Here is a 26,625-nt window from a genome sequence, read left to right as displayed (position 1 = left end):
ACATTTATACTTATAACCAAGGTTTTAACATATTCCCCTTTTTTAAAATTTGCAAACCAAATGTTAATAACTTTTTAAAAACCCTATGGTATGAGTAAAATGAAGTTAGGGCTTTCTCTTGGAAATTGACAACAACTCATTAAACCCTAATCATGAAGACATATTTCTTCCTAATTTTTACAATATATCAAAAAATTAAGATTAGTGAAAATTTAGGTCGTTGACATGGCTTTGTCTAGGGATAATGAATAGTTAGAATCCATGTAAGAATCTAGAAATTTTGGAAGAGAAGATCACATACTTGACAAAACATGACAACATTTAGAGAGAAATGGTTGATAATGTAGGGAAACACACAAACCAAACAAGAACTACAAGGTTGTACAAAATCAACAAAATATACAAAACTCTAAACTAATGTTTATGGAAAAACAAGTATCTTCAACAAAATTACTTTTTCAAGAATTTTTCATGAACTAGAAATTCAAGAATATCTCTTGATAGTCCTTTTATGAAATAGAAAAAGGTTGTACAAAATTTACAAAATATATAAAAGCCCAAACTAATGTTTATGGAAAAACAAATATCTTCAACATAATTACTTTTTCAAGAATTTTTCATGAATTGGCAATTCAAGAATATATCATGATAGTCCTTTTATGAAATGGGAATCCTCACCCCAATTTTGATGAATTAAATATGAACCTAACCAAATAGGGTCAAAATTTTCATGTTTTCCATTTTCTTCTTGCCTAGCATTCCATAACAACACTAGGTCTTCTAGTTTAAATTTCCTTGCTACTATCCTTTTGTCATACAATTGCTTTACTAGAATCTACAACTTAGAATTTATGGAAGAAGCATCTCTTGTTGTCTCATCTAGTTGTAGAATAACATCCATCCTGATCTACATTTCATCAGTGATATCTTCATCATATTGTTGGACAAACCTGTACATCCCACTTAAATTGTTTTGGGTCGTTCTAGCTTGTATTTAATAAACTAGATCAAATGGTGCACATCCTATGGCCTTCTTTACTATTGCCCCATTAGCCCATAATGCCAATGGTAATTTGGAATTGCAAGCCCTCTTATTTTCATCTAGGATACTATTAATGATCTTTAATAAATGTTTATCACTTGATTTTTTCTTTTCCATTTCCTTGCCGATGGTATGGTGATGAAGTGGATCTAGTAATATCATACTTTTCATAGAAATATTTATATTCTTCGTATCTAAAATGCATTGCATTGTTTATGAATATTTTCTTAGGGCAACCAAACCTAACAATCATGTTTTTCAAGATAAAATGCATCACTACTTTTCTGGTAGACCTTTTAGAAGGGATTGTTTCTACCCATTTTGTGAAATAGTTAGTTGCTACCAGAATCCAAGAATGTCCTCCACTTGATTTATTTACAATTTCACCTATAAAATAAATTCCCCATTGTTTAAATGGTACTTGCATCTCCATGGGTCTCAGTGGTAAATTACCAGAGAATTTTAGTTTCCTAGCAAACATTTAACAAGCATCACATTTTCTTACAAACTTATGTGTATCTTTAAAATGAGTACGCCACCAAAATCTTTCTCTAATCACATTATGAGTTGTTTTTTTTTTCATGTAGTGGCCTCCACATATTCCAAGACACATCTCATTTAGAATTTTCATTGAATGTTCTTCATCAACACATTTAAGTAACATACCCTCCATATCTCTCCACCATAGCTGCCCTCTTATAATAATATATCTAATAGCTTGAAACTTTAGGAATCTCTTTCGATTATCATTTAATCCTAGTGGAGCTTTCATATACTTTAAGTAAAATATTATTTCCTTGTACCAATCATAAAAATCCATGTCACATAGTCCACTTTTGTAATCATCATCAAGCTAGTTTATTTGGTTTGCTTCAATATTAGCTTCTACCATCAGCTTACCATGTCCTTGGCCTCTTACCAACTTGGTAATTTGGATATATATTTAAATTCTTGGATATTATTAATCTATCTACATCTTCTCCTTGAGACTTCTTGCTATTAGTAGATATCTTTCACTACAACACTAGGCACAATGCAATCACAATGGTTCCCATTAAATAACATATAAATACTTTTATGACCTTAACAAATGCATAAGACCGTTTCTCATTAATATCAAACTTCTACTCTATAGCCTATAGAGATTTACTAAAAAAATCTATAGGTTGTTCAAATCCATCTTCATTCTTTTGTAGCGAAACTACAACAACAATATGGGATGAAGCAAAGGGAAAAATGTGCATTGGTTTGGAATAATTAGGAGCCCTTAAGACATGAGCATCTTTTATTGTCTACTTTATCTTTTGAAAAGCTATAATTGGTTCATCATCCCATCTAATTTCAGAGCATTTCTTTAACATTTTGGAAATAGGTCTACTTATTTTTTCAAAATTTTTAACAAATCTCCTGAGAAAATTAATCTACCAAAAGAAAGATTGAATTCCTTTCACATTCTTAGGCTTCTGAATTTTTTCAATAGCTTCTACTCTCTCTGGGTCTATCCTAACTCCTTTTCCAACCAAGTGACCTAACAATTTATGATCAGTGACCCCAAAGACTCATTTTCTTAGGTTCAAAGAAATCCCATATTTAAGAGTTCTAATAAATACCTTTTCTAGATGTAAATAGTGGTCATTCACATTTTTTGAATATGTTGTAAAATCATCTTGGTATACAACTAGAAATTTATCAATAATATCTACAAAAGCCACATCAATGGCTCTCTGAAAAGTAGTAGCAACATTGTCAAACCAAACAGAGTCCTACTATAATCATATGTTCCCCAAGGTGTTATAAATACAATCTTGTATTATTCTAATTCTTTTACAACCACCTGATTGTATCCAGAGAAACCATCCATCATGGACATCAGTTCTGATCTAGTGACTCTTTTCAACATAGCCTCTATATTGGGTAGACCATAATAATTCTTTAGTTAAGAAATGTTCATATTCCTTAAATCAACACATAATCTTATGTCACCGTTTTTCTTTCTGACAAGAACCAAATTTGACAACCAAGAAGAATGCCTAATTGGCTTGATGATCCCTGCATCCCTTAACTTTACCAACTATTCCTACATTTTTGTTGCTAGAGTTGGATTGATGGGCCTATCTTCTATCTAAAAGGTTTAACACCTTCTTTCAATGGGACTTCATGTTGGAAGAGATCTTCTTTGTATACCTTTAAATCATCATATGACCAGGCAAATACATGTCTATATTTTCTTAGTAAATCAATCAAAGACTTGTTGATTTTAGGAGATAGCTTCTTCCCCACATACACCTTCTTAGGTGCTTCTTTCATTCCAAGGTTTATCTCTTCTAAATCCTTTGCATCATGCTCCTTTTCATTTGTTTTATATCTATCATGGTTATCAACAAATAGTTTCTAACACAACTAGTCCCTTAGGAATCTTGTTTATTTTCAATTGAACAACTTCACCAAAAATGGCATCCTTGCCATCTATTATTTTCACAAGTGTTGCACAATCAATCTCTTGTCCCCAAAACTAGTCTTCACAATTTAGAAACCTTATAATATCTTGTTCTTCTTCAAAGACTTGCCAATTTTAAATATTATTAAGGATAGATAGTCTGATCTACACTTTCATTGTTGATAAACCAAAAAGAGTCAAATCATTAGGAATTATAGAAACATTAGATAATAAATCAGTCATCTTGTCATTGCTTCTACCTTTCCATATTATCCAAAATGCATCAAAGGTCTCTATCATGTCCCAATCAAAATACCTATACTATTTAAATCTCTTATTCTTAGAAACATATACTCCTCTTATTCTATAAATGAGTAACTGAAAATCTCCAACAACATGCAATCACTTAATACCATGTTTATGATATATCCTCAATCCTAATAATAAAGCTTCATATTCTACATTATTATTGTTTTTACATGGGAAGTTAAAGTGAAATAAAACTTGTAAGTGAACCCCTCAAGAGAAATTAAAAGAATACCTACTCTTGGCCCATCTTTACAATATGCTCCGTGAAAATACATGGTCCATAAATCTCCCTTTTCTAACTTTGAGTCAGCTTCCACTATAAGAGAGGATTTTCTTGGTTCCCTTTTCAACACTAAAACTTCTTCCCTACATGCATTTACATTAGTATCTACAAAACATGTCTTTTCCTTTTCAATATCTTGTTCAATCATGTAAACAATCTTGGGGTCTCTATTGATTTTGACCAGCTTATCTTCAATTTGAAAGGTGGCATAAGATGAATCACATTGTGTATTTCCACCCATTGTTGCACTCCACTTTCTTGATAATAGCATACCATATTGAGGTGGAATGTCAACTACCAAAACACTCATTGTCGGCTCTTTACTAGGATAGGTAGATAACCTATAAGGTAATATATTTATGGTCCCTATAACAACTACCTCTCTTTGATCCATTGCACAACACCTACCTTGAATAGTTTCTACTTTCAACCCTAACTCTTTCATGAGTTCAAAATACATCACTATGTTTGATGCACCAGATTCTACCATATAATTTTTTAAGATTTTTCCATTTTCCATGATACTTAAGAGAAAAGGGATCAATATTTCCTAGACACTAATTGACTGAATCATCTAAGTACATCGGTGGGATTTGGGATACTACTCCTTGCATCTCTATTGGTTCACTACTTTCAATAGGGGTTTCATTTGAATTAGAAATAAGATCCTCTTTCACTATGGCCTTTTTGTTGGCCTTTTTTTTTGGCTAGGCTTTAATTGCTTATTATCAGCCATAGTTATGTAATTACTTTTGGGTTTCAGGGTCCCTGTAAAACCTGTTTATCTAATAAAAAACAATCCCAACCCATGGCATAGCTTTATCCTTATATTCTGGGATTCTCAATAATTTAGAGAGTGGAACATTCACAATAATTTGTGACAACATGAATTTAACATATCAATAGGAGAGTTGGGAAAATTTTCAACATGCATACCTTTCACCTCCTTTTTCTTTTCACTAATACTAGCAACATCATGAGTCTTTTGTTCACTACTTCTAGAAATTACAAGGGATGCCTTTTCCTCTCCCTTTTACTTATCATTATTATGAGATCTTTGAGGCCTCTTCCTTCTTGGGTTACCACATTTTACTCCCATTTTTTACCTTGATGTTATGAACCTCCTTAGGCTTAGTTACATTTTCCCCTTTAGGATTTGTCTTCTTGAAAAAAATGCTATCCACTCTACCAACATCATCTTTATATATCATACCATGGGTTTGTAGCTAGAAGATCCTATATATATTCTCCAAAGTCACCATCATCTCTCCTATTAGTAGATGAAATGTATTGATCTCTCTATTCCAACACTTGCGCAATGCTATCACCATAGCCATGTAGGTCCATGTGTGGCATAGTCTAGCTAGGTATCCCTTCCCAATGGCATTGTCTAGTCTACTTGTGTGAACTACTCCTCAGCATGTACTACCACAACATGTCACTCTCATGACACCAATGCATCTAGTGACAACTACATCCAAAACATAACATGATGTCACCAAATTAGTACCTTACCCTTTATAGCATTCCTACTAGTGAATTTTTCAATGGGATTTCTCATCAACCCTTTTCTCATTCCATTAACCCTAACTCATTATCGCATTGACTCTTACTATAATACCTATCCCTATGGAACTTCATTCTTGCTAATGAAAATGCTTTCCTACATCCAAGTTCACTTTCCTACCAAACCTACAAGGCAAGTTAGCATTCTCGTGACAACTATGAGCCAAATTTAGGTTCTCGCCAAAATGTCTTTTGATCCCCATTTTTCATCTTTACCCTTGGCTCTTTTATGGGATTTTGAGTTAGCTAATCTCTAGCATGATCTTGCTAGACCTATGCCTATAGGAACACCCTTTCAAATTTTTGAGAATGTTAAAACATAAACATAAAAAATCACAAAGTTAGGTGTTTAGCACCTAATGATTGGTCCGGTGTCCATCGTACCTACTATTATCATACCATGTCCACCCGATACTTTGGTCATTTTTGCATAGGCATCACCTACTCCAACTTAGATCTCCAAATCATAATATGTTGATGTCAATATGAGAGAAGATAATCCTTTCTAGCCATCTCAAACCCCTTTATAGCCCCTTATGTTGCCCTATTTCCCTCTTTGACCTCTCTAGCCTTGATAGTTCCTGCAACCATGTTGTTTTGAAAATTAGATTATCATATTCACACTCTTTTAATCCTTTTGTGTCTTCCTCCTCACTCTGACTTCTTGTACCTTTTCATGTAGTCATTGAGCCACGTCTTGTCTCCTTGCTGCCTTCTTGAGCAAGCACCATGTGGTCCAATCTCTCATCTTCCACTCAAGACTAGGGTAACTTTGTTGCTTTAAGAAAATCTTCTTCACATTTTTAATATTTGAACTTCTTTGAAATGGTGTCAATTGTCCCAACACTATGTCAAAGAGGGAAAAAATGTGGACACTTAAATCTCATTACATCACTAAGTAATCTTATTTAGTCATCTTCTAGGACATTATTGATTCAATATTTTATATTTAATTAATTAATCATCAACTTCTAGTTAATTAATTCATTTAATTAACTATATTCCAATTGATAAAATCAAATGATAACCCAAAATTAATTTATCAATTAAATACCTATTCCTCTACTAAATTAAATAAATGCAAAAAACTATTTTATTTAATCCCACGTCCCCATTTATTAAATAAAACATTTAATAAATCGATCCCAAAACCCTAAACCAACTCATTCACCCATACTAACCTCACTTAGCAAACCAACTAGCCCATCCCATCAATGCTAACCCACTTACCTCCTAACCCCTCTCCTAAACTAAACCTAATCCCCCTCCTAAACATGTGCACAAATTTGAGCAAGGGTTAAGACTTTCTAACCCAAAACTAAAGTCAAAAGTCTGCCCTCACTCTCTTACATTCCTATCTAAGAGAATTAATGGCTCTTGCATGCCATAATGACCCTTAAATTCCTCTTACATCCCTCTTCCACACTCCTCCTCTCTCATAACTCCCTTTGACCCTCCACTTTGACCATCCAATCCCCTTGTGACACTTTTAAAGCTTTGAAGAAGCACAATCCATGTATTCCCGCTTCTTTGCATCATATCCATCCCTCACCAATCTCTCATCCTTGCTTCTTAACCCTCCATCTCACTACCGCTTAGTCTATAAATTGGACCCTTCCCCTCTCATAGATCATCAACTTTTAATGCAAACTTATAATGATCCATTAACCACCACAACATTGTTATTTCATCCTTACCATGACAAAATACATCCACACCTCCATCGTTGAATCCTTCACCTGTCTCCATGCTTGACCACAAAACCCACCACTTGAAGCTTGAGCACACATCCATCATCACTGGAAAAATTTGAAGTATCAAGGCTACACTCACGGAGTTTACCATCCTTGGTTTTCCTTCCTCCATAGTGTTCCCTTCAGCTAATCATATGTGTTTCTAGTTATTTAGTTTGTGAATGTTAGACTAGTTATTAATGTTCTTAGTATCTTAGATTCCATAACATACAAGAAGAACATAAGAGTAAACCCATCTCTTGGTTAGGAGGAATTGGGAACAATTACATTGTTGAAAAGGAGTCATCAATAGGGTAGGAAATACCATTTGTAGTGAAAGAAAAGGAAGAAAAAGGAGTCATGTCCCAAATACCTTAGATGTATTTGGATAATTTATTTTCTGCTTATATACAAAACACTAACCCTTTCTTCCTTGGCCTGATCATAAATGGCAAAACCTTTAAAACAATTGCATGATTGATTTAGGAACCTCTAATAGTGTAAAGCCATTTGAAATCATGGAAGCTCTTGGTTTGAAGGTAGATACAAAGCAAGGTAGATGTAGGGCTATGGATGCTAGAGAAGTCCTTGTCATAGGTGCAATTAATGCCTTGCTACTTAGACTAGTTGTTTATCTAAATGTTGACCTAACTATGATGTCCTAGTAGTTGATATTCCTCCATAGTATGGAATGTTTCTCTCAAGAAAATGGAGCACTACAATGGGAGGTAGCCTAAAGTGGGACTTGTCTTTTGCTACTTTTCACATAAGAGATAAAGCCATCAAGGTTTATAGAGAACCAAGGGTCACCCATATGCTTGAAGATAACACTAATACAGATGCTACCTATTTTCTAGATACAGAGGTAAATATTTATAGGGAAGAAATCACCATTCAATGAGATGAAAAACTAATCCCATTAACCTCATAGGAAGAAGAAAAATGCTTGGATTCTCAACATCTTTGGACTATGTATTTAATGGGGCTAGTTCTAAGGATGGGTCAAGGGCTAGAGTAGTTTTTATATCTGCATAAAAAAATACATTTAGATACTCATTCACACTAGATTTTACTTGTACCAATAACATAGTAGAGTATGATGCACTTTTACTTGGGTTAAAGGTGGTAGCAAATTATGGTATCAAAAATTTGAATGTTATTGATGATTTAGAATTGGTTGTGTCTCATATTAAGGAGACATATGCATCTAAAAACAAGAGGTTAAAGCAATATAGGAATGTTGTTTGGGATTAGATTAAAGAATTTGATACTTTTGGTATTTCTTAGATGGATATGAATTAAAATAAGATGGCTGATCTGCTAGCTAATGTAGCCATTAAGCCTAATGATATATCATTTGTTGGTGTTTCTAATTAGATTGAGATGCAAAACATGTCATCCATTCTTGATAACATAGAGAACTAGAAGGTATTTGAGGATGATAAAGGAATTTTATATTTTCTTCTAAATGAAGATAATTACCATGGCCATGAACTGGATTGCAAAACTTTGGCTAAGAATATAGATGGGAAGAAGACCATTTTTGGCCAATAAATTCTATAGCTAAAAACAAACAAAGTGCTTCAAGGATTAGTAGTGTTAGAAAGTGTCTTTGATAATCAGGATAGATTTCATTTAGAATTCAATGACAAGAAGCCACAAGAACTAGAAGAAATAAATATAGGGATAGTTGAGTCTCCCAAGAAGGTATGTATAGGAAAACCTCTTTCTCCTTCAATAAGAAAGTCCCTAGTTGGCCTATTAAGGAAATTTAGGCATGTCTTTGCATGGTCATATGATGACCTTAAAACTTATAGGGAGGATTTATTTCATAATGTAATACCCCTAAAATAAAATGCCAAACCTTTCAAACAAAAGAAAAGACCTGCTAATCCCACATTATCCCCTAAGATGCAAGAAGATCTTGTGGGGCTAAGGGCTGGTGGAATCATTAAGCCCATCAAACATTGTTTATGGGTGTCTAATCTAGTGCTAATAAGAAAGAAAAATGGTGAAATTAGGTTATGTGTGGAATTTAGAAATCTAAATATTGTTTCCTTGAAAGATAATTATGGATTACCAAACATGGAAACCATGCTACAACAAGTAATTGGTTCTAAATTGATGTCTATGATGGATGGTTTCTCTAAATATAACCAAGTGCTAGTTAATGAGAAGGACCAGTTTTAGACAACCTTTACAACTCCTTGGGGAACATATGTATATGTTCAGATGCCTTTTGGTTTAATCAATGTAGGAGCTACACTCCAGAGAGCCATGGATGTTGCTTTCAAAGAATACATAGACAAATTTATGATTGTATATGATCAGGATGATCTAATAGCTTATTCCAAGAAAGATGAAGACCATTACAAGCATTTAGAAAAGATCTTCATAAAATCTTTGGCTTATTGAATCTCATTACACCCAAATAAATGTACCTTTGGAGCAACAAAAGGAAAATTGCTTGACCATATCCGAAAAGGTTGCAGTAATAGATAAGGCTCCTAAGGCTAAAAATGTCAAAGGTATTCAATCCTTCTTTGCCCAAGTCTATTTCTTCAGTAGATTTGTAACTAATTTTGTCAAGATCAACATACCTATTTCTAAAATGCTAAAAAAAGGATCAATAATCATCAGGGAAAGTGAACCATCTATTATTTTCCAAGAAATAAAATATTCCATAAAAAATGCACCAGTGTTGAGGACCCCACATTATGCAAAACCCATGCATATTTTTTCATTTACATCTTTTCATACTATTACAATAGTCCTCCTTTAAAAGAATGAAGAGGCATATGTGTTGGTGTTTTAAAATTTTACGCTTCAAATTATCCCAATGAGAACATAATACATCTAGGGGCAGCTACTTCCCATTTACAACATATCCTTTCAGACACCGTGCCAACTATAAGGCTAGACCCTTCTTCTACATCAAGCTTTACAAAACCTAGGTGGATTTAACTCAAATTCATTTATATGGCACCAGTTGTTCAAAAGCATACATCAAATCTAAAAAAGGTAGATAAAAACCTTATTTATCCTATACTCATGTAATGACATAGATGTGTAGTAGAAAAACTACAAATCCTATGGAATCACAAGCTGAGTGAGGGCATCCTTTCAACTCTTAAATGGAAAGGGAAATGAATGATTATAATGTTGATTTCATAAAATCCCCAAATATGCAACAGTAAGAACAAGTTGATCTTGTAGTTGATTAGTGCCTTATCTATTGGGTAATTCCACAAATTGCACACATACATCTATGATACCAATGACATATTCGTTACATCAAGATATCAAATCTATCCTATCACTTTTTGAATAAGACATCAATGTTCATAACGACCTCATTCTCATGCAATATCCTTCTCAAGTAACTAGCAACCTTGTCAAATACATATATTTGGCTTTGTGTTCCAACAACAAGACATACCAAACATACAACCTTAAGGGGATGCAAAATGGTCTAAGTTCTTTGTCCCTAAACAACAAAATATTACAAATTATTGTGATAGGAGATGAGAATCAAAATGAAACTAAGAAGTTTTCTAGTCATTTGTATTAATTTCTTTGAAACTATAAATTCAAGATACATGTAAATGACCCATAAACTACATAATAGATCATAACTATCTATTTTAGCTTTATTTATTGTTGTTCGTACAAGAGGGAAAGCTAAAGAAAATGGTATCATAGTCATGACATAGATTTCAACCTAATTAGAACCATCCTTGTGGTATCACAACAGTGAAAAATGTCCAAGAAACTAGAACCCCATGGTCTTAAAGTAAAAACTAGAACCCTTACAATGAGAAAGAAAGAGAAAGATATATGAAAGGAAGAAGAAGTTGGATCTGATCTGGAAGTGACATGTGTCCACTTGAATCTTCATTCCCTATTGTTAAAAATCATCTCTCATCTCTCAAAAACCAAAATCAAAACAAAATCTCATCATTGTTCTATAACAAACTTAAAATATCTCCTCGAACTAAAGAGAAACCCTATCTCCTACAAAAATATCACATACCAATTTGAAATTATGATAAAACCGTCATTAAATTGACTTGGAGGTGAAAATATCAATCCCTAACTACAACCCTACTTCCTCTCACATTCATTTGGTTCACCATTTCATCAGAAAACAAATTTGAACTGCCATAACTAAATGAGGTTTAAAATTGAGCACTAGTATAAAACCCTGAATAACTCAAACAGGTGGCTTCATGTATAGAAACAAACCTAAAAAACAAAAAATATTCCTCTCCTAGTTCCAATGATATATTATAGTCTCATATTTTCTTATTACGAATGCCTAGGGGATCAGTTTGAAAATTAGGCTCCTAGACAGGTTCATAGGTCTCCATCTTATTTCAAATACTTAATACAAAAATTTAATTATTCCTCAACTTCAAACTTTATGAATTAACTTTTAGATTTAAAAAATCCTATGTATGTTGAAATAAGAAAGAAATAATTAAAAAAATTATTTTCTAAACTCAAAATTTTCCCTCCATTTATGCATTTTGGGTCAAACTTCTTTAACCAAGCTTGACATGTGTCACCTAGTGATTGGTCAGACCTTTGTACTGTCATCTACTACCCAGGTGCCATGTGGCACCCTTTAATTGGTCCACTGGTCTACCATGTGGCAATATCCTATTAAGCCCATTTACACACTCACTATCCCATGTCACCCCAGTTGGGCATCGTGCCATGTGACATCTCTTGATTCATTAGATGCTTGCCCCTACCATGTCACTGTCAACCTAGGCCCACTGCCACATGGCAACTAGGCAGTTCCCTACTGTCCTTAACCTCCATGAATCTTTACCATTTAGGGAAGTGCCTGTTGTAGGGTTTTTCCATGTGGCAAAATTTGGGGCATCAAATTTGTAACCACCATGTCACCGCCAACTGCCACATGTCGACTAGGTGCTTTCCCGTATGCATAGTCAGCAACTACCATGTCACATGTGGGAATGCGACTAGTCACCATATGTACTAGTTGTCCATGTCACCACATTGATTTGCATGCCAAATGTCACCTTGTAATAAACCCAGCCAAATGCTGACATCATCACTTTGGTTTGTGTATTATGGCTCAAAATTTTGTTTCTATCCTTCAGTCAACTAGGGTCCACCATACAAACCTTGTCTTCCCAAAAGGGCCACATCTTCAAGACATTATACATTTAGTGTGGAGATTTATTTAAATATTTTGCAAAACCCTTACTTGGAAAATGTTGGATAATAAGTCTAAATAAAAACCTCTTGACATTCACTCTAGAACCCTACTTGCTTTTTCTATTCTCTAGCCTAATATTTGTTGGTGTGTCCCGTTTTGGTATGGTTGGGATTTCTACACATATCTATAAAATATTACAATGGAATCTTTTCCTCCTTCATTGCATTACATTCCATGTCACTCTAGCTAAAAAAATCATTATTTCCCTTGTAGATGAATCATATGCTAGAATTGATTTTGTGAATCTGAACTGGTCTTTCACTCCAATTACACCTTCTCATGCAAAATTTCTAGCATACTTATGATGGGGAAAAACTTAAATAAAGATCCCCTTCAAAATGACATGGCAACATGAATGTAAATCTGGAAAAAGCCACATGAAGAGAAGTTATAATTCTTAACTTTACTCCAAAGTCTGAGGTCATTGAGTTATTGCAAAGCACATGTAGTTGACTTCAAATACACTATAGAGGTATGAAATTTTGCAAGGATATCTGCTCATATTCCAACCTATCAATCACACCATGGAGCTAATTTCTTCCATTTGCATGGACTATTGTGCTAAGAATATTCATTGAGAAACCTCTTCAAACAAACACTTGTTGTGTCCATCTTACGTAGTCCTTGCCAAGTCTAAACAAGGAAGTGTCTTGAGGTTCCATAAAAAACCATCCACAAAACCATCACTCTTTGTAACATATGTGGTCTCCCCTTATAAAGACACACCTAGTGATGCTATCAAAAATGCATTGGAAAGGACTTGGAAAGGTACTGAAAAAACATAAATCCATTTGTCTCTAATATATGGTGATCTCCATCTATTTTGAGAGGAACAAAGGAACATCAAACTTCATTCATTACTCCAACAACAACGCCACCTTCTAATCTACAATCTTAAAGAAGGAAAAATGGATCCTCAATTAGGCTTCTAATCTCCATCAAAATCCATAGAGTCCTCCTTTTTTATCTCCCAAAATAATGCCCTCATCCAAATTTATTATACAAGATTCAAAGACACTTGGTAGGTTGGATCTCACCCATCAATTCATTACCCTACTCTATGCCTTCACCTTTAGTTGACCATGTGAGCATTGATGTCGTAATACTCTGCTCTACTAACAAATGTTAAGATAGAATGGTTCAATTTGTTAGGAATAAGGTGTCTCAACCTTGTATAATCCATATTCTTATTATTTGTTTTGTAAAATGTATTTCTTGCAAATAATGTTGATATGTTGACATCTTGAATTGTGTGTAAGGAGATCCTGACTAAAACGGTTATGACAGATTCCTATGACATATAAGAGCTATGTTAGGAAGATTCAATGACAGGTGAAGACATGTGGAAACTAAGATATTTGAGTACTGTAAACTCTAAGTTGCCACATGTCTTCACCTGTCATTGAATCTTCCTAACATAGCTCTTACGTGTCATAGGAATCCATCATAACTATTTTAGTCATGATCTCCTTACACACAATTCAAGATGTCGACACATCAACATTATTTGCAAGAAATACATTTTACAAAACAAATAATATGGAACATCAGAATCTCTATATGGAACATTTGGATCTCTATCTCCATCTGTATTTGGATCTTTATCTGTATGAGTTGCCTTTGCTTTACACCTCCATGAATTTTTCATGCACCATCATGGCTAAAATCATGGTTGGCTATAATTTGCACCCATGCATCGATACCACTGATAATTTTGTCTATAAATACTGCCCTCTGCAGAAAGGCCTACTCAAAACAAAACCACCGATCGGCCAAAACAATATAGTTTGGGGTGTTCATGTGCGTGTAGGGGGCCCTCTTCTATTATTTTTGCCTAGGGAATAGAACTATATCCACATGAACACCCCCAAACTCCCCCACCCAGATATAGTTTGATTCAGCAGGGTACCTACCTGCCTTTATATAGTTATATAGTTCCATGGGTTGGGTGGGAACTATAGAAAACACATCCCTACTATTCTAATGGGCTGGGTCATTTCAAAAAATTTAGGACCAATCTATCCCCCTTATAAATTATAGGCCAATCATGATAGCCTATAGAAATGTAGGGGGTGGGGTCATGTTATGTATATCAAAGGTGTAGGGCCAGAAAAAAATTTTGGGGTTCCTATTTTCTCAGAGAATGGTAAAACCCTAATACAGTTTACCTTTTGGGAGTAGCCCTAAAGTGAAGTGCATGTTATAAGAATTTTTAGGGTTGGAAAGAGATGCAATGTAAAAAAGGTGTATTGTTGGTACTGCAAGTAGCTACTGGAGTCTTATGTTTTTGATGTTCAACTTTCATTGCAAGTGTATTGTAACCTCGTGTTGAAGATAATACATTGTGCAGGTTCTGAAGGGGTGGGGTTGTTTTATCGAGAGGTTTTTCCCCACCAGAAAATCCTTGTGTTACGTGTTCCTTTCTCTATCTATTTTATGTATGCATGGTTGGCTGCAATATTATTGTTTACATGATATTGAATCTGTAAGTGTAGAAGATTTTAATAGGATTTGCATCATACTTTCCTTATGAGATTAGTTTAGGAAGCTATTTCTGCACCTGAGTTTCCTTACAAGTGGTATCAGAGCTTGATCAACTTTTGATCCTAGTTGTTAGGTACGATTTTTTGAGCTAATCTCAAGTTAAGTGGGAGTCTTGTGTAGAGCATCCTGAATCTTATTTGTAGATTGAGATGGCGAGTTCATCATATGGAATGTAAGATGGATGTAAGATGATGAGAGGAGCTATGGTGCTTGCTAAGGGTACTAGGAGAGGTACTTTGTTTCAGCTTGATGCACACATTTCTCAATGTAATAGTTCTTTTGTTTCAAAGAAGAGAGTAGCTATCACTTCATCCCCATCATCTGAATGACCAGTGAAGAAGACTATGGTTAGTGGTTCTGATGGTAGTGCAACAAGTGTACCTAAGGGTGCAAACACTTTGGAAGGAAAGCTTCCTGCAAAAAAGACAATGTTGTGGCATTTGAGATTTGGTCACATTGGTGAGAAGGGTCTTAGAACCCTAAAAAATAAAAATCTTGTTGAGGGGTTAAATGATTGCAATCTCAAGTTTGACTTTTGTGAACACTGTGTATATGGTAAACAAAATTGTGTTTAGTTTTACTCTAGTTCTCACAAATCTTCTGATGTTTTGGATCTTATTCATTCTGATGTATTTGGTCCTATAAAAGTTCCTTCAATCTCCAAGTCTGTATTTTTTGTATCTTTCATAGATGATTATAGTAGAAGGACATGGATTTATTTCCTTAAAAGTAAGATACAAGTCTTTAGTTGATTCAAGGAATTTAAAGCCCTTGTAGAGAATCAGACTAGTAAGAAGATTAAGTGTGTGAGAACTGACAATGGTGGTGAGTTTTGCTCAGCAGAGTTTGAATAGTTCCTATAAAGAACAAGGTATCGAGAGGCACAAGACAACTCTGTATACCCCACAGCAAAATGGAGTCTTAGAGAGAGTGAACAGGACATTGATGGAGAAGGCTAGGAGTATGCTTAGTGGAGCTAGTTTAGAACAAAGGTTTTGGGCCGAAGCTGTGGCCATTGCTTGCTATTTGGTTAATAGATCTCCTACATTAGCCCTTTTTGGTAAGACACCCATGGAGGTGTGGTCTGGTAAGAAGCCTTCAATTAGACATCTTCATGTTTTTGGTTGTGAAGCTTATGCACATGTTCCAATAGAGAAAAGATCTAAGTTGGAAAACAAAGCTATTAAATGTATTTTCATTGGGTACAGTGTTGGTGTGAAAGGATACAAGCTTTGAGATCTTGTGACTAGTAAGGTGTTGTATAGTAGAAATATTATTTTTAGAGAGCTAACATCTTCTCCTATTGTGCTACAACCACATGAAAAAGAAAAGGAAAAAGATGTTGTTCAGTTGCCTCCTACCCCTGAGAAGACTGAATAGAGAGACCATGTTGGGTCTAATGATGAGGAGAGCTCTAGCAGCTCTGATAGTTCAGAAGAAGAGGAAGAACAACCTCAACCTCAGCCCTTGAGGAGATCCACGAGAGAAAGAAAGAAACAAGAAAGGTTTGGTTATTCTATGTTAGATTCCAGTTGTGCTTTTGCTTTAATTACTAACACTGATGAGCCTAGATCTATGAAAGAGGCTTTGGGCATGGAAGATGTAGGTTCTTGGATTGAGGCTATGGGTGATGAGATGGCTTCATTAGAGAAAAAAAAACATGGGACCTTGTACCTTTTCCTAAAGGGAGAAAATCTTTTGGTTGTAAATGGGTGTTCAAGAAGAAATTTTGTGCAGATGGCAGTGTTGAAAGATACAAAGCTAGATTGGTTGCAAAGGGGTATTCACATGTAGAGGGAATAGATTATGGTGAAATATTCTCTCCTGTTGCAAAGTTGACATCCATTAGATTTTTGTTATCTCTTGCTACATCATATGATTTAGAGATAGAATAGATGGATGTGAAGATAGCTTTCCTTCATGGTGATTTGGAGGAAGAGATTTATATGTCACAACCTGAGCACTACATTGTTAAAGGTAAAGAATCCTTAGTTTGTAGATTAAAGAAATCTCTATATGGTTTGAAGCAATCTCCTAAGATGTGGTACCTTAAGTTTGATGCCTTTGTGTTGTCAATTGGATTTGTAAGATTGAAATCAAATCATTGTGTTTATTTCAGAATTGAAATTGATCACCTACTTATTGTTGCATTATATGTTGATGATATGTTGTTGTTTGGGAAGGGTAAGGGTATGATTTCTGATTTTAAATCTCAATTGTCAGCACAATTTGAGATGAAAGATCTTGGGGCAGCTAGGTACATCTTGGGTATGGAAATCAGTAGAGATAGGTCTAACAGAAAACTTTGGTTGAGTCAGAGTAAGTATGTGAAGTCTGTGTTGGACAGGTTCAGCATGGTAGATTGTAGACCACTATGTGTTCCTATTCCTGTGGGAACAAAGTTATTTGTAGATGATTTTCCAAAATCTCCTAGTGAGGTGGAGGACATGAGTAGAGTACCTTATGCTAGTGCAGTTGGTAGTCTTATGTATGCTATGGTTTGTACTAGACGAGACATTGCCCAAGCAGTGGGAGTCTTGAGTTGATTTATGGCTAATCCTGGACAGATACATTGGGATGTAGTTAAGCGAGTATTCAGATATTTAAGGGGTACATCAAATTACTCCATATGTTATCATGGTAACTCTTTTGGATCTCCACATTCAATTTGTATTCATGGGTTTGTGGATTCAGATTGGGCAGGTGATATTGACCGCAGGAGATCCACCAGTGCTTATGTGTTCACTATGTTTGGTGGTGCCATCAATTGGATGAGCAAGTGACAACCTATGGTTTCTTTGTCCACTACAGAAGCTAAGTACATGGCTGCTACTCATGCTTGTAAGGAAGCCATTTGGCTTAAGAGATTGTGTTCTGATGTTGGTGTTGATGTAGAACATATTACTATTTGGTGTGACAGTTAGAGTGTTATTTGCCTTGCAAAGAATCCAACTTTCCATGCCAGAACGAAGCACATTGATGTGCAGTATGACTTTGTGAGAGATATGGTGGAAGATGGAAAGGTAAATTTGGAAAAGGAAGATACTGTGAAGAATGTTGCAGATGCATTAATGAAACTAGTGGGCACTGAGAAGTTCAGATGGTGTTCGGAGTCTATGGGCCTTTCGGCCTATAGCAATTAGTTCCTGTTATGTTCCTGTTGCTCTTACAAGGTGTTCGACAAGTGGGAGAATGTTAGGAATAAGGTGTCTCAACCTTGTATAATTCCTATTCTCATTATTTTTTTTGTAAAATGTATTTCTTGCAAATAATGTTGATGTGTCAACATCTTGAATTGTGTGTAAGGAGATCATGACTAAAATGGTTATGACGGATTCCTATGACACGTAAGAGCTATATTAAGAAGATTCAGTGATAGGTGAAGACATGTGGCAACTAAGATATTTGAGTACTATACACTCTACCCCAATAGTGGGGTTCGGGGTTCCTATTTTCTCGAAGAATGGTAAAACCCTTATACGGTTTACCTTTTGGGAGTAGCCCTAAAGTGAAGTGCATGTAATAAGCATTTTTAGGGTTGCGAAGAGCTGCGATGCAAAAAAGGTGTATTGTTGGTACTGCGAGTAGCTACTGGAGTCTTCTATTGTTGTGTTGAACTTGCATTGCAAGTGTATTGTAACCTCATGTTGAAGATAATACATTGTGCAGGTTCTGAAGGGGTGGGGTTGTTTTACAGAAAGATTTTTCCCCACTAGAAAATCCTTGTGTTATGTGTTCCTATCTCTGTCTATTTTTTGTATGCATGGTTGGCTGCAATATTATTGTTTACATGATATTGAATCTATAAGTGTAGAAGATTTGAATAGGATTTGCATCATATTTTCCTTATGAGATTAGTGTAGGAAGTTGTTTCTGCACCTGAGTTTCCTTACACAATTAACCATGGGAACATGTGTTATCTTAGTTAAATTTTAAATCTATTGGCTTATTCGGATTTGGAGGAGAGATGTTGCTGACAATTATTGATGATGTTTACAAAGATCTGGTGAAAGCAAAAAGTTTTAGAATATGTGTGCTTGTGGCTTATGCAATGGCTTAACATCTGTCAGTTTCTAAATGGATAGCATTTTGGGTGAATTAGTGACAAACTTTGATCAAAACCAAGATATAATTAAGATATCAAAACCTCCTTTAAACCTCAATTCATTTACTTAGATTTTTTCCCACACTTTTAATGATACAAAGTTTAGATCTTTAAGTCAACTAGGAGAGGAAGAAATGGAACAATCTCAACATGCATAAAAATTGTATGTCCATGGTCTTGAAAAGATATGTACACATATCAAGTTATTAAAATGATTACAATTATTTTAGAATTACTAAACACCTCCCAATCTCCACATTTCTTATTAATTTGGCATAGTCAATCTAGCCCAGAAGTGGGTCTGGCTAAAAGAAAAATTACACTAAAACAATTGAATACTCAATCTGACCTTTTTGAACTCATTTCAATGATTGAAAATAAAACCAATCATTTTAACCTCTTTCTACACACTATCAATTTCATGCCAAGGGGTCATTTGACTAACCTTAAAAACTCACCAAAATAGGTAACTGGGGCCTTAAATCTGATAAACATATTCTTTGTTCTACATTCTTGTAGCTAGTTAGATTTTTCTAACAAAAACTTTGGGTTCAAAAGATATTGACTATCAAAGTTACCTTATCAAAACTAACTACAAGCAAACATTTTAGAAAACTATAAAACATATTTGGTTTTGGCTTTCAAAATAGGTCAAACTGACACTTGGAGGCATGAAAACTGGGGCATTAATTCACTTTCATGAGGAGAATATAATTTTGTGATTTTGGCTCATGATGAATAACTAGGTGCATTTGGCAAGCAGTTAAAGTGGGCTACTTGGATTTGCAGAACTAGGAATAGTGGCAGAAAAGCAATTTTCACAAATGAAATGGACCCTGGAAAGTGTGCAAATGGATTTGTCAAAACTTGCAAACTAGCACACTTAAAGTATTTTTAGATTAGAATAGAGTGGTGCAATCCATTTGGTTTAGGAAATCATGGACTCAGAGTTATGACATCCCGAATAGGTATACCAATCAATATGCACTTTATGACACCTGTAAAACTTTACAAGTCGCAAATGGAATTACATTTGAAAAATAATTACATAGATTTTTCATAAGCTCAAATAAAAAAAAAAACAAGTGTCTAACATCTAGAATGCAATGCAAAAGAAATTTTCTCATTTTGGTGAACTGGGTCAAATTTAAAATGGTCAAATAGGGCCTCGTAAATTTTGAACAATTTACATCAGCATGACAACAATAAATGACCAACTTTGAGGGATTCAAAACCTAATCAAAATAGTTCAAGATGACTTGAAATATGAAACATAGGTTCTTTGATATGCATACTAAACACTCCCAAAGAAATGAGTCATGAAATATTTTTAGGTGCAAGATAATCAATTGCAAACTAGGCCTCCTTTCATTGTTTGACACTCAAAAATAGAAATTTGGACATTGCTCAAAATGACACTTCACAGAATGACTCATAATGAAAATTTATCTTCATGGGCTGCATGGAAAGTTTGAATGCAAAGTGTTAGAAATATTAAACATTTTATAGGCCTCGAACGAACATTCAGGTACACATGCATTAAAATGCACTTATAGGGGCTCAAAAGCTTAGAATGGCACTCAAATCGGGAAGGTGATTTTGAGTCCCAAAAGTGGCAATGTCTAAGGATGCATGTCCCTTGTGGGCATGGAAATGATTTAGAATCACTAGAAGAAGTAGATTACACACTTGATAGAAAAAATTTCTCTCAAACAACTTATTGAAAGCAAGGGAATCTACTCCTAAACTGTACAAATGATGGCCCCGAGCCACCAAAACTTATCAAAACTTCTTACCTCTATCCTATATATGGTTTTTATCTCACTTTTAGGAGGTAAGCTGAAAACATCTCTTCTATCAGTTTCACCAATTAGATTAGCATTCTGAATCAACTCACTTGACAAAACTAAATTTACATCTTCATGTTCATAGTGAGTATACAAACTAGGAAACATTTCAACAAAATTTTCACAATTAAAAATTTGGATCAGCATGCTCTTGGATTTCATAATCAGACTAAAATATACTTGTACTAAATGACTCATGCATGTTATCCAATGGAAACACAAAGGACTAATACTCTTCTTGATTCAAGGATTCAAATATGTCATGGATTTGAAACTCACCTGTGTAACCAGATATGAAGGGGACATGAAATCTGATTTCTCCTCAATTACAATCTTATTTGGCATCCGATCAGATTCAACATGTTTTCAAAATCCTTCACATTCTTCAAACAATGGATTAATTACCAAGCTATGAAACTTGTCATGAAAGTGCTCACAAAAAACTTGTTGATTATTGTCATTGTCTCTTTCTAAAAACTCATTGGAATGAACTTCAAACCTTTCAAACTCATCATCACTAGACTCATCAGCAAAAAATGGAAACTCAAAATCAGAATTGCAACTTCTATCATTCTGTTTATCATCATATGAAACATCAAAACTTATTGCAACATTATCAACATGAAGAGAATTCATGTCAGCATTAAATCTTCCCTTAGCAATACCCTCTACATCAGACAAGTCATCATGTGTATTGAATTTTGAACTAAGGCCACACAAACCTCCAAGATCTGACACATAATATTCTAAATTTGTATCACTTTCAGCATCAAACTTTGGGGAAAGGACTTCATTTTGAGAAGAAACATAACAAGGGAAAACTAGAACATTCTTAGAAACACTTGTGTACCTTTCACAATCATGAGCCAATAGTTCTGAAATTTCATTTGTATTCAACAATACTTAATCAAAATTATGTTCTCCTAAGCTCTAATCATAAGCTAACTGAGCCAAAATACTTACAATAGTAGTAACATTAGTAAATGAATCTGAAAAATTAGAATCCTTTTCATGACTTGTTTCTTCTTCATTGCAAGATACCTCATCACTAGGTGCATCATTATAATCACTTTCATTGCAAGAAGAACCATCACTACTACTACTACTAGAATGTTCTTCACATTCAAATATGTCATCACATGATTCATTTTTAGTTATGTATTTTCTTTCCTCGTGTTGACTACAATCATCTAATTCACTAACATTTGAATCCTTCTCTTCACATTCAAAAGATAAATTATCTTTCTCTACGGATTCATTACATTCATTCTAACTTTTGGCACACTCACATTTATCATTAGAAGACTCAACATGAATTTTATTCTGATACCAATCAATTTCCATCTTCTTGACATATTCTTCAATTTGCAAAATCTTTTGTAATATTAAATGTGCTAGCTAGTTAACTAAATCAGGTTTAAAAACATCTAGAAAAATAATAGGCTATGAAGATTCCTTAAGTTGTAAATCAAAATGCAACTCCATGAGTGTTGATTTGAACTTTACATAAATATGATCATCTCCTAGACCTTGAGTACTTCCTACCATATTTCTTATGAAACTAACAATCTAATAACGAAGTTCTTTCTTTATCTCTGCAATATCTTCAAGCACATCTTCATGACTTGGTAAACTAGCTTTAGATTTGAGATATGACTCCATCTTGAAAAAAACCTTTCTACCTCTTTATCCTAGTGCTAAAAATCACTGAATAGAGGCAACCATTTTTTAACACTTGACTTCCATGAAAGAGAAAACATGAAAATCAAAATACCTTAAGTGTTGAAGCTAAACTTTGATCTGCTAATTTGGCATAGGTCTAAGCTTGAAATTCTTTCACACCACTGATCAAAACCATATAGAAGCACCACCTCCTTGAAGAGGACAAAGAAATCACTACTATGATCTACTTCATAACATTTTATTTCTTATAATCAGAAGATGCAACAACACCTTAAAACTTATCAAGAACTTATACTTCCTTTCCAAGAACTTATCAAAAGCTTTAGATCTGCCCATACACTTGAAAGTCCTTCAAAATATTACAATGAAATCAACTAGGAACAAAGTAGTATAGAGATTTAGTTTCATCACTCAAAGTTGTGAGAAATAAAACATAATTTGTCACTTGAAAAATCTGAACTAGACCTTCAGATGTAGGAGAAATGAAAATCATTAAACCACTCTTGTAGATTTACAAACTTGAAAAAGAGAACACAAACTTTTATTCATTCTTGACTTTGATTTTACAATAGCACTTTGAAAACAAAATCTGGCTAAATTGATTGAAGATGAACTCTCTCAGTGGAAACACAATTTACACTCAACTCTCATAGCTACTATTGCAAATGGATAAAACATTACTAGGATGTATGATTTGGAGTAAGAAACTAGAAAGAACATCAGAAAACTTACTGCTACAACTTTTTTCATGCACTTCTTCTGCTATATTGAATCTTCCTTTTACAAATTCTCAAGGTTTTTCTATCATTCAAATTAAATATAGTCCCTAGAAGAGTCACCATTTTTTTGGTGTTTTAAGATTTTACACTTCAAATTATCCCAATGAGAACATAGAGAAAACCCATTATGAAAAATAGAACTAAAATATTCAATTCACACCACAGATTCTTGTCCTTTTAACAAGGTTTATTTTCCATCATCTCCCCAATAGAGTCACCATTTTGTTGGTTTTTTAATATGTTATACTTCAAATTATCCCAATGAGAACATAATACATCTAGGGACATCTACTTCCCATCTACAACATATCCTTTCAACCACTAGCCCAACTATAAGGCTAAACCCTTCTTCTAAATTAGGCTCTACAAAACCTAGGCAGATGTACTTCAGATTCATTTATATGGTACCAGTTGTTCAAAAGCATACATTGAATGTAAAAAAATCATATAAAACCCTTATTTATCCTATACTTGTGCAATGACATAGATGTGCAGTAAAAAATTGTAAATCCAATGAAATCCCCAAGCTGAGTGAGGGCATCCTTTCAACTCTTAAATGGAAAGGGAAATGGATGATTATAATTTTGATTTTAACAAATCCCTGAATATGTAATAGTAAGAACAAGTTGATCCTATAGATGATGAATGCCTTATCTATTGGGTAGTTTCAAAAATCACACAGATACATCTATGATACTAGTGACATATTCCATACATCAAGATATCAAATCTATCCTATCACTTTATAAATAAGACATCAATATTCATAACAACCTCATTCTCATGCAATATCATTCTCAAATAACTAGTAACCCTATCAAATACATCAAGCATTTATTTTGATTTATGTTCCAACAACAAAACATACCAGACATACAACCTTAAGAGGATGCAAAAGGGTCTAAGTTATTTGTCCCTAAACCACAAAATATTGCAAATTACAAATATAGGACAAGAGAATCAAAATGAAACTAAGAGGTTTTCTGCTCATTTGTATTCATTTCTTTGAAACTATACATTCAAGATGCATGTAAATGACCCATAAACTACTGAATAGATCAAAACTATCTATATTAGCTTTATTTACTATTGTTCATACAAGAGAAAAAGATGAATAAAATGCTATCACAGTCATCACAAAAATTTCAACCTAACTAGAACCATCCTTGTGGTATCACAGTAGTGAAAAATGTCCAAGAAACTAGAACCTTAGGGTCCCACAGTAAAAACTAGAACCCTTATAATGAGAAATAAAGAGAAAGATAATGGAAAGGAAGGAGAAGTTGGATCTGATCTAGAAATGACATGTGTCCACTTGAATCTTGATTCCCTATTGTTGCAAAGCATCTCTCATCTATTTATAATTGAAATTAGAACAAAATCTCATCATTGTTCTAAATCAAACTAAAAATATCTCCTCTAACTTATGAGAAATCCTATCTCTGACAAAAACATCACATATGCATTTGAAATTCTAATAATACCTTCATTAAAATAACTTGACGATGAAAATATCCATCCCTAACTACATCCATACTACCTTTGGCATTCATCTAGTTCACCATTTCATCATAAATCAAATCTAAACTACCATAATTGAATGAGGTTGAATATTGAGTAGCTCACACAAACCCTAAATAACTTGAAAAAGTGGCTTCCTGTGTAGAAACAAGCCTAAAAAAATGGAAAGTTCATTCTCTCCTAGTTCTAATGGTAAACGTGATAGTCCGATATTTTCTTACCAAGAATGCCCATGGCATTAGTTTTAAAATTAGGCTCATGGACTAGTTTGCAAGTCTGCATCTTATTTCAAATACTTTATGCAAAAATTTGATTATTCGTAAAGTTCAAACTTTATGAAATAACTTTCTTGATTTAAAAAAGCATGTATATGTTGAAACCAAAAAGAAATAATAAAAAATATTATTTTCTAAACTTAGAATTTTCCCTATATTTATGCATTTTGGGTAAAACTACTTTGACCAAGCTTGACATGTGTTAGTCTATGATTGGTTAGAGTTATGTACTATGATCTGCCATCACAACACATGTGGCACCCTTTGATTGGTCCACCGATCTACCACATGGTAGTATCCTATTGGGCCCCTTTACACACTCACCATGCAATGTCACCCCTACTAGGCATCCTACACATCATTGCCACATGGCACCTCCTAATTCATTGGAAGCCTACCCTTGCCATGGTACCATCAACCTAGGCCTTTTGCCATGTGGTGGTTAGGCACTTCCCCACTTTCCTTAACCTCCATGCATCTTCACAATGTGGGGAAGCACTTGCCATAGGATCTCACCATGTGGCAAAATCTGGGGTGTCAAATCTAGAACTGCCATGTAACTTTTGACCACCACATGTCAGCTAGGTGCTTTATTACATGTATAGCTAGCAACTACCATGTCACATGCAAACATGTGACCAACCACCATGTGCATTGTTTTACCATGTCACAACATCAATTTGCATGCCAGATGTCACCTTGCAATTTGCCTAGTTCGATGGTGAAATCATCACTTTTTTCTATGTTTTATGGTTCAAAGTTTTGTTTCTATCCTTTAGTCAGCTAGAGTCAACCATGCAAACCTTGGCTTTCCAAAAGAGCCATGTCTTCAAGACAATATGCATTTAGCGTGGAGATGTATTTAAATATTTTTAAAAGCCCATACTTGGTGAATATCGGTTAATAAGTCAATAAAAACCTCTTGGCATTCACTCTGCAACCCTACTTTCTTTTTCCATTCTCTAGCCTAATATTTGCTAGTGTCTCCCTTTTTGGTGTGGTCAGGATTTCTACACATATCTCCAAAAGGTTACAATGGCATCTTTTCCTCCATGATGTTACTACCCATGTCACTCTTGCCAAAGCAAATGTTATTTCCCTTGCAAATGAATTATATGCCAGAATTGATTTTGTGAATCTGAACTAGTCTTTCACTCCAATTACACCTTCCCATGCAAAATCTCTAGTGTACTTATTGTTGGAAATATTCAGGATAAGGTAAGTTACTAAGAGGGGAGGGGTGAATCAGT

The 26,625-nt window shown here is 34.4% G+C and overlaps 1 pseudogene; it reads right to left on the bottom strand.

The window, feature by feature from the left end:
* Positions 1-21,753, bottom strand: part of LOC149572229 (regulator of G protein signaling 1-like) — a 40,079-nt pseudogene extending 18,326 nt beyond the window's left edge.
* Positions 21,754-26,625: the final 4,872 nt, after the last annotated feature.

The sequence above is a fragment of the Cupressus sempervirens genome, chromosome 2 (assembly GCF_028749045.1).
Source record: "Cupressus sempervirens isolate cs-2001-9-10 chromosome 2, ASM2874904v1, whole genome shotgun sequence".
In the NCBI taxonomy this organism is placed as follows: domain Eukaryota; kingdom Viridiplantae; phylum Streptophyta; class Pinopsida; order Cupressales; family Cupressaceae; genus Cupressus; species Cupressus sempervirens.
The sequence above is the reverse complement of the archived record's forward strand: the minus strand, read 5'-3'. Positions and strand labels throughout refer to the sequence as shown.